Source organism: Myiozetetes cayanensis, unplaced genomic scaffold (assembly GCF_022539395.1).
Source record: "Myiozetetes cayanensis isolate MyiCay16 unplaced genomic scaffold, myiCay2020 scf2-11, whole genome shotgun sequence".
Taxonomy (NCBI): domain Eukaryota; kingdom Metazoa; phylum Chordata; class Aves; order Passeriformes; family Tyrannidae; genus Myiozetetes; species Myiozetetes cayanensis.
In genome coordinates this window covers 63,555,039-63,564,802 of record NW_026087411.1, presented here as the reverse complement: position 1 = coordinate 63,564,802, position 9,764 = coordinate 63,555,039, and positions in this window count along the sequence as shown.

Genomic DNA, 9,764 nt, shown 5'->3' with positions numbered 1-9,764 from the left:
AGTGAACCTATGAATAAGAGTGATTTGGCTTCTGCAGTGTACCTAGATTTCTAAAAAGCCTTACACAAGGTCCTCACTATTGCTCACTAAGACCTTTCAAAGCAACTAATCAGTCATGAAATGACAAAAGAGGCTCCCTTTTTGATTAATAGCTACTAGCAAGATCCATCAAGGGCTATTAAGCATAATTGTCCAGTTCCAATCTCTATTCAGAAAATCCTTAGAGTGGTAATTGCTGGAACCTGGATGGCAAAGCTATCAGCACCTGCTTGTCCTTCAAATATACTCTTTCCTGAAGCATTTGCTGTTGATCTTGTTCAGAGACATAATGCTAGGCAAGGACTTTTACCCTGACCTAGTGCAGCCTTCCTGATATTCTTCACTAATTATTATGCACTAAGTAGTAAAAACTATTTATACTTTTCTCTTTCTAATGATAAAAGGACTCTTCCTTATGTAACTTGATAATTTTATGTAAAAATAGAGAAATAATTTCCATGCAGAATCATAGAAAGGTTGGGGTTGGAAAGGACCTTGAAGATCATCTAGTTCCAACCTCCCCCTGCCATAGGCAGGGACACCTTTCACTAGATCAGGTTGCTCACAGCCCCATCCAATGTGGCCTCGAACACTTTCAGGAATGGGACATCAACAGCTTCTCTGGGCAACTTGTTTCAGTACTTCACCACCTTCTGAGTAAAGAATTTCTTCCTAACATCTAATCTAAATATGCCATCTTTCAGTTTAAAACCATTGCCCCTTATGCTGTCACTATCTGCCTGTATAAATATAGTCCTTCTCCCTGCTTTTTATAAGCTCCCTTTAGGTATTGGAAGACCTCATTAGGTCTCCCCAGAGGCTTCTCTTCTCCAAGCTGAACAACCCCAGCTCTCTTAGCCTGTCTTCACAGAAGAAATGTTACATCCCTCTGATCATCTTGGTGGTCCACCTCTGGACTTGCTCCCACAGGTCCATGTCTTTCTTGTGTTGAGGACCCCAGAGGTGGATGCAGTACTTCAGGTGGGGTCTCATGAGGGCAGAGCAGAGAGGCAGAATCACCTCCTTTAACCTGCTGTCCACGCTGCTTTTGATGCAGCCCAGGATGTAGCTGACCTGTGCTATGAGCACACATTGCTAGGTCACGTCCAGATTTTCATCCACAAGAATCCATAAATCCTTCTCTGAAGAGCTGAGCTCTCAACAACTTCTTCTTCCAGCCAATTCTCATGTGTGGGATTGCCTGACCCAGGTGCAGCACCTTGCACTTGGACTTGTTGAACTTCATGATGTTCTTATGGGCCCACTTCTCAAGTTTGTCCAGGTCCCCCTGGATGGCTTCCAGTCCTTCACATGTGTCATCGGCACTGCTCAGCCTCATGTCATCTGCAAACTTGCTGAGAGTGCATTCTATCTCACTGTCCATGGCACTGATGAAGATATTGAAGAGCACCAGTCCTAAGACAGAGAGACATCACTTATCACTGGCCTCTACCTAGACATAGAGCCACTGACCACAACTCTCTATCTGTGTTCATCCAATTATTTATCCACTGAATAGTCCATCCATCAAACTAATGCCTCTCCAATGTAGGGATAAGAATGTTGTGTGGGACTGTATCTAAGGCATTAGAGAAGTCTAGCTAGATGATATCTGTCAGTCTTCCCATGTTAACTGCTGCCGTCACTCCTACACAGAAGGTCACCAGCTTGGTCAGGCATGATTTGCCCTTAGTAAATCTTCCTTTGTGGAATATATCAATAGCTTCTTTTGTGGAATATGTCAAACTTTCAAAATTTGAGCCCCTGTTGTCTGGGGGTTTTAATTGCTTCAGTACAGTGTAGGAAGTAATGCCAAAATCTTTAATTTGTCTTGTTTTTAGAAGATTTTGGAGAAAGGAACATAGTGCCTGCAGTTTGCTAAGTTGTAACAAGAGCCCTCCTCTGCAGAGTCCTGGGAGACCAGCAGGGACACAAGTTGGCCATAATCTTTCAACCCAAGAGCTGTACTTGTGTAGGGAAAGCAAAGCTGGAATTTTTCATGTGTGCCTTGCACAGCCACAGGCACTGGAGTACTGAACATGAGAAAAGTTTGGACTACACCATGAACTCTATATCTGTATAAACTCGCATAAGAGAGCAACACTGTTCAAGTCAGCATTGGTAAATGTAAGTGTTCTCCCTCACTCCTGCTTCTTTCCCAGGGCGACCGTCTGTATGTTAGTGGCAGGTTCAGGTGTAGGACTGAGCAGTCCTGGCCATTAAACAAAGCTGTTAGGAGAAAAGATTTATGTCTGTGTACTAAACAGGCAAATTGCTCTCACAATCTCTTAAACTGTCGGTATGATCTCTTGGCAAGCTGGAATAGTTTGCTGCTATTTTTTGGAGTGGAACAAATTGCCTGTGTGCAAATATAGCCTAAGAGTAGAACACACTACAGATATACTGATCAATGCATTCAAGGAAGTAAATCAGTGTTTATTTTCAGAATCCTTTGACTTCATATGGAACCAGTTTTTAAACAGAATCAGTGTTTTCAGAGATGAATGCCTCAATTAATATGTAAATAATTCCTTTGCAGTCCTGTTAACTTCAGCTGAACTTGCTGATTCTCTGGACCTCCAGCTAGCAGACTACTCAGGCCAATCATGCCTAACTTGGGGTCCCTATTTACAAAAAACCCAAAACCTTAGAGCCAAAATTTCTTTTTACAATTCCTTATTTGTGATAAGAACAACATCCTTCTACCATTTTTCTTTTCTGGCTTGACAGGTTGGTTTGAAGAACAGTGTTTTTTCACTGCTAAATCTGCATTTCATCATTCATGGTATTCTGATATCTGGAGTGATGATATTTGAGCAGTCACTTTGTAGCAATGATGGAAAAGCCATGGGCTAGAGGAAGCACTCAGAAGCACTAGTGTTTCTGTGACTGCTTTGGAATATGTTCAGCATTGATTTCCTCTTTATGTCTAAAACCAAGAATCAGGTACTGTTTCCTTTAGGTGAGCACCGTTTCTCTACAGTTGCCACACATTGCCACTGGCACATGTTGTTGCTGAAGACAGATGTTTTCTAGGATAAAAGTTAAGCTGCCATGAAAGTGAGGAGATGAGATAAGAAAATTACTTTTCAATATGGATCTGAAAGGATATCCATATTAAAAATGAAATATTTATATAAAATATAGAGAACATATCAAACAAATTTGCCAAATAATATGTTGGGAAAGCTTGGAAAACCTAAGAAAGCAGATCTAGATGAGTGTTTATATAATAGGAATCATCAGTGAATTATAAAATCTATGTTGTAATTACCTTAGGTAAGAGAGATGAAAAAGCAAGAATACAGTTGCACTAGTATGAAAAAAAGTACAAAAGTTTGTGTTGGTAGAGAAACAAAAGTTCAAGTGACTCCTTTTCATGCCTTAGGTTACAATAAGCCTGCCTGCAGTTGGGATCAGGAGGAAAACAAGAAGCTACTAGTAATGAATAATATGTATAATACATTCATGGTAGTACAGTAGATAGACCCCCCCTCCTAAATGCTTACATGGCAGGATCACGGCAGCTTCTGCCAGTTCCTCTTTGCACTCTCGTATGTCTTACCACAGCTGTTTCACCATACTGTTTCACACCTACGCTGACATGCAACTTTCAAATGCTGAACTAGATTAACTCCTATTTTGACTCTAGGGCTAAAGCCAAGACAGTCATGCCTGGGTTGTGCTATCTCCTGGTGGGGCTTTGCACTACAGTTTTCAGCAGCCTCCCACCACTTCTGGAATGCCCTCAGACCAGCTTTGTTTCAGAGCAAAGTAATTTGATGAAAGCTGAGCAAATTGCAAATAGAATTTTCCGATCTGCTTGTAGCACACCTATTTCAGGTGGGCATGCAAGGTCTTGTAAAAAGGGCAATGAGATTTTCTGCCAGCTCTGAGCAGTGAGTCAGCGCTCAAGAACAAAAATGTTCTTGTCTACCCACTTGAAACCAAGATAAGAAGAGCCAACTCCAAGCTACTCAACAACAGAGGCAGATTTCAATTTCAGTGCTCTAAGGAAAAGAATGAAATGTAATTTGTCTTCTTTCTGGAGTGGTAAAATCTGTGATAGCAGTATTTCAAGTGAGGCAGATGATGTAACAGGTCTGAAGGAGAGGTGCTGTTTCAGGGCCAGTGTGGATGGTGAAAGACAAAGGTCCAAACAGTACTGGTCCAGGTGGTGCTGAGAGTGGATTAAAGGTCACTGTCCAGCGTCCATCTTCCTGGATAAATTAAAGGCCTGGAAATGCCCTCATCTATCTCTTGCAACATACCAAATTGAAGGCCACTCTAAAGCTTTATTTATTCTTTCTTAAATTATGTGCCTTAAATAAATGTCTGATTGCCCAAGCTTCCTTACCCTACATAGTCAGTGAGTGGAAGGTAGTTAACCTACTGATATTTTTCTCATTGGCTTAAAGATGGAGACTTAGGGAGAGGGCTTTGGGCACTTGGTGGCAAGACTCCAAGCCTCAGGACTGGAGTCAAGTTTCAGGAGGCAGATAGTGTCCTTCCTATATATCCTAGCCCAGATGATGGAGAATGACAATGGAGAGAGCCTACAAGAGCACGATTATAGAATCATAGAAGGGTTTGGACTGGAAGGGACCTGAAAGATCATATAGTTTCCAGCTTCTCTGCCAGGGACACCTTCCACTAGACCAGGTTGCTCAGAGCTCGATCCAGCCTGGCCTTGAACACTTCCAGGGATGGGGATGGGATGAATCTGGACTTGCATATCCAAGCAGGCATAGTATGGTGGCCCAGCATGTGTAATGTGGTTTGGGCCTATAAATATGCAGCATATCTTTGTATGTAAAGCACGGACATTAGTGCAAAAGAAATACATTAAACCCATTCTGAATATTTTTATACCATGCCCATAAAATAGAATTTTCAATGTTATGTTTTCATCCTTATCAGCCTAGGTAGTGACAGGTGCTGTTCTGGACCCCAGGTAACATCCCTGACATTCCATTTTGTAGCAGGTATTTTCATATGCAAGCAGTATAAGTGCTGCCTCTTGCTAGAACTTGTGTTTATACAAGTGTTGACACATATCTTTCTAAATAAAGGTCCAGAAATAGTCAAGCTTGGGAGGCTGGGCAGCATTTTATAGATCACTCTGATGTTCTCGTGTCAAGACTTGATATGCCACTAGCAGAAAAAGTGGGCATTTTTATAAAGCTGACTGCAGGAAAGGAAAAAGGTTAGTCTCAGAAGCTTTCATGTCCTGGTGAATGAAAAGATGGGAACAAACTACAGATCCTTTGTACTCTTATGCTAGCACATCAGTGGCCATCTCATGGGGATTTTATGGAAGGGAGTCTTAGGGCAGCAACACCTCCTCAATCTGCAGTGTGTGATCTAGGAGGGAAAGAAAACCTAGATGGAATATAATGAATATAATGAATATGAAAGTGAACATACACAATGAATATGGAGGAGGAGATCTACAACAAAAATGTGTATCGGAACAACCCAGCCTAAGCTAGTTGCACTTAGCTTTTACTGTTTATGTTTGGTACTATATACCTTACTTTTATCTCCTGGTAATTGTAGTGTTACCTGATTATCAAGTTAATGCTTGAGAGCAAAATAATTCAGAGATTCATACACATTTAGATGTCCTTAGAAGCTCATTAAAATGAAGGAAACCCCTGTGAAAGTGATGTCTTGCCATCAGCATTTAGTTTTTTTCTGAATAAGTTGTTGTCATACTTTTGTTTTGTATGTGGGGCTGTACTTTAATAGATGCTATTTAAAACTAAAAAATTTGGACAAGGTTTCTTTTCCGCTGTGTTTCAGTGTTTGAAATAAAATGTTTTTCATTTTGTTCTTTTCACCTTCTGATTCCAAGTACTACTCTTATGATCAAGTTGAATTGTCCTAAATTAACTAAACTAAAAAAATCCAAAACAAAACAAAAAACCACACCCCCTCCAAATTAAAAAAAAAAATCAAAAAAAATCAAAAAATCAGATTGTCCAATTGGGAAACATCTTTTTTGCTGTATATTTCACATCTGTAGTGTAGGAAATTCATATTCTGTTCTCTTGCATAAAACCAAACTAGAAAAAATAAAAGCACTTTTAAATTACAAATTTAGCACTTTCCATGTAGCAAGAACCACTTTATCTCTCTTTCAAGTGAAGACTTTCTTATAGTAGCAGCTCTATTAAATTTAGAAGCACATTCAAGTGAGTAAACATTGTATAAACTCTAAGCAATATAGCAAATGAACTTTCCCAGTGACAGTTCCCTAAATAATTTGGTTTATTAACGTAGAAGACCAGCCATCTCTGGACATTCTTAACTGTACCATGGTATGCAAAGAAATCTGAAGAGGAAATAATATTGTCTAGTGGACAATTAGAGGAAACAAGTCTTTCAGGGATTATGAGAGTGAAAAAACCCCTCAGACTGTGGGTCTCCTACATAGTGATAATTTGAAAATTTTGCATTCTACAATAACCAAACTCATTATTGTTGCTAAATTATTTTGGCAGGAGGGAACTTAATAGTAAGTTTGTATTATGGAAAGACCACGTGCTGCATTTTTGTAGTCACAGAACTTTTCTGTGAATCATTACAGTCATCCTCACAGTCTGCAAACAGAGGTGATGCTCTGGCATTCTCATAACATATGAATAAATTGGAGATATGCCCAGTCAGTGCTTCTGGATAAAGATACGATTTCTAGTTGTTACCATCTGACTGCATCCAACTTTTATTTGAACATGAAGTTTTGTTGCAACTGTTTTGGTTGGACATTTCACATTTTAATCACCATCAGGGAAGAAATATTTCAGTTCTGCTTTTTAAGAGTTCATCTCTCTCCCCAATCCTTCACTGATGGTCTTTCTGTTGGTAGATCCTTGCTCAAACTGCCTACCACAGAAACAATAAAATCTCAGGTATGTCCATCCTTAATCTCTTCCCTATGGTCTCATTACCTGGTATAATGTTTTGGACTTCCAAATCCACAGTGATCATTCCCTTAAAGATTTTCTGATTTGTTAATACTCCCATCTTACAAGTCTGGATATTCTTATACAAGGTTATTTAAGAGGGTCAGCCTGCATCTTCAAATCCATTGTCTATGCCCTAGTTACCTTCTCTTCCTGAGCTTTCTGAAGAATATAACTTTTTCTTTCCTAATATTTTCAGATAATTACAATTCTGGCTGAGACTAATAAACACAAAGTTAAGAACTTTGATCTTCAAGCCTGCTTAAATTTGAGATCAATTTTGTGTCTAGGTGAAGATTTTTTTAGGGGAAAAAGTCTTTTTGAAGCAGAGACCATTTAATGAGGGAGTAAGAATAAAACTGCAGGTGATCAGTCACACTGCTTGACAGATGAATTATAAAGATTAATTCTCCAGTAATGTTGGTAAGGCACTTTTGAGAAACTTCCTAAAAGAAATTAATTCACTGATTCACTGAAGGTTCCTGAATGGTGAATACATAGCAACAATCTCTTTTGTAAAACTGACTTGACGCACTCCAAGGAGCTGATTCATTCTGAGAGGTTCTTTCATGAAACATCTTCTCTTGTTTTTTTGGTTTTCTGGGGGGATGTTGTTTGTGGGGTTTTTTGTTTGGTTGGTTGGTTTTGGTTTTAGGTTTTTGTTTGTTTGGTTTTGTGTGGGTTTTTTTCCTAGGACAAAATGTCCTTTTACCCCTCTTGAGGATCTATTTTTTTCTGCTTTTCAGTATCCATGCGCTCTCTCCCTGGAGACTTCTCCCAGTCAGCCATGGTATGAGTACCTCCCAGAAAGACAGAGTGCAAGTTTGTTACTGCTTACATCATCGCTGAAATAATGATCTGAAGTGGAAACTCAGATTCAAGTCCACTCTATTCTCTGATTTCTTTTATTCCAAATTGCTTGCATTTAGTGTCTTCTTTATTTGGAACTTTTTAGTCCACGTTGCTCAGATACTAAATTTAAATTACAAGTAATGCCAAAGTAATAGATATTCATGTGCCTGGATGCTTGTAATATTAGTTCTCTAATCACCTTGTGATGACATGCAGATAATTCTCCGCAATGCTGTTTCCTTTGTCTTTTGTCTCTCTATTGATTTGTGCTTCATTCATCATTAATGTGTCTCAATGCTTGCTTGCTCTTCTAGCTCTTGCAGCCTCCAAGAATCCTGTTTATGTCCTTTTATAAGCTCCAGCTCCTTTACTCAGTGCTTACTAAAGGAGTGCTCCCTAGTTAATAAATTCTGAGGAAGAACCTGGCTTTTTGGAGATGACCAAGGGAAACTGGATACCTTAACATGGCATTTTTTTAGCTGGGACTTCTCCAAAGCCCATTCCCAAAGTTGAGAATTTATAGCTGAAAGAGAATTTATTAATTACTTTGTTTAAATAAAAAAAAAAAGAAATTCAGGTAATAATGTTGTAAAACAGTTATAGATGCATCAAGTACATTATAAATTGTATGAGAAGACCTCACAGAGATGTCACTGTGAGGTGGGTATACAGTAGGCTGTATATCCATAACACAAACAAATGATCACACACCTGTGTCCTCTTATTTGACGAGGAAATAAACAAATGAGTTATTTTATTTAATTATCAGAGATAATCAGGCCTTATTTCTTACAGCTGTCTCACCGTATGATGCCATACAAGCAGTCCATACTGGTGTCCTTCTGCTGGGTTCTTTCACCCAGCATGCAGGAAGCTGATGCACACACAGAGTTGAGGTATTTGACTGATTTACAGTTCTGGACAGGAAGAGGTGCTAGGTGATAAATCCACAAATTCACTGCTGGCAAAGTTAGTCTGATGCCCAGAGCACTGGTTGACTGTGGTTGCTGTTAGGCTGCATATGCTGTATCTGGTACTGTATCATATCTGTCATTCCTGTGCAGGCTGAAGGGATCTGCCACTGCTACTTGCCTTTCTGCAGTTTAAACAACATAGGCTTGTGACCGACATGTGGCCAGGTTTGAGAGACAGGTCAAACAACCTCGGAAGAGGGAAACATGGAAGTGGACAAGAGGAATGCAATGAACCTGTCCCCTTTAGAGTGGGAAAACATATTCATCTATTTTCTTTTCTTTTCTTCCCTCCCTCCCCCCCCCCCATATTACTGTCTTTTAAGCACTTTCCCAGGAATTCATATAGCATATGACCTTACTGCAGCAGCCAGTGTTAGCAGCTCTGCAAGGTTAAACTGATCTCAGTCACAAAGAAAACCTTGTAGACAGCCATACAAGCAAGTGTTTTCTAACTTTTTTGTACCTATCCAGTAGAATGAGGAAAAAATAATAAAAATCTAAATGTAAAAGGAACTGGTGCACTGAAGCTCTATTTTGTCCAGAATCTGATATCCCAGTGATCAGGAACCGTGAATCTTCCAACTGAGCTAACTTGCCAGGTAATTTCCATCACCAGAGGTTTAGGGGTCATAGAGTAGACAAGATGAAATCACAGACATCAAAGAGAGTTAAGAAACCATTTCACAGAACAAGAGCAATTTGCATTGTTTTTCTCAACGCTATAAAGCAAGCAAGCAGCAATTTTCCAGTGCCTGCACTGTACCTTTCCTGCACCTCGTGCCGCAAAACTCAACTATTAGGAGACAGGTTAATGGCCTGGCAACTTTTCTGCACTGCTTCAGTTGCACTAGGAACTTTGAGCTGTGTGACAAAAGGAATCAGTGTCTTCTCTTTAAATGCTAGTGCGTAAACTGGACATCACACCAGCAAA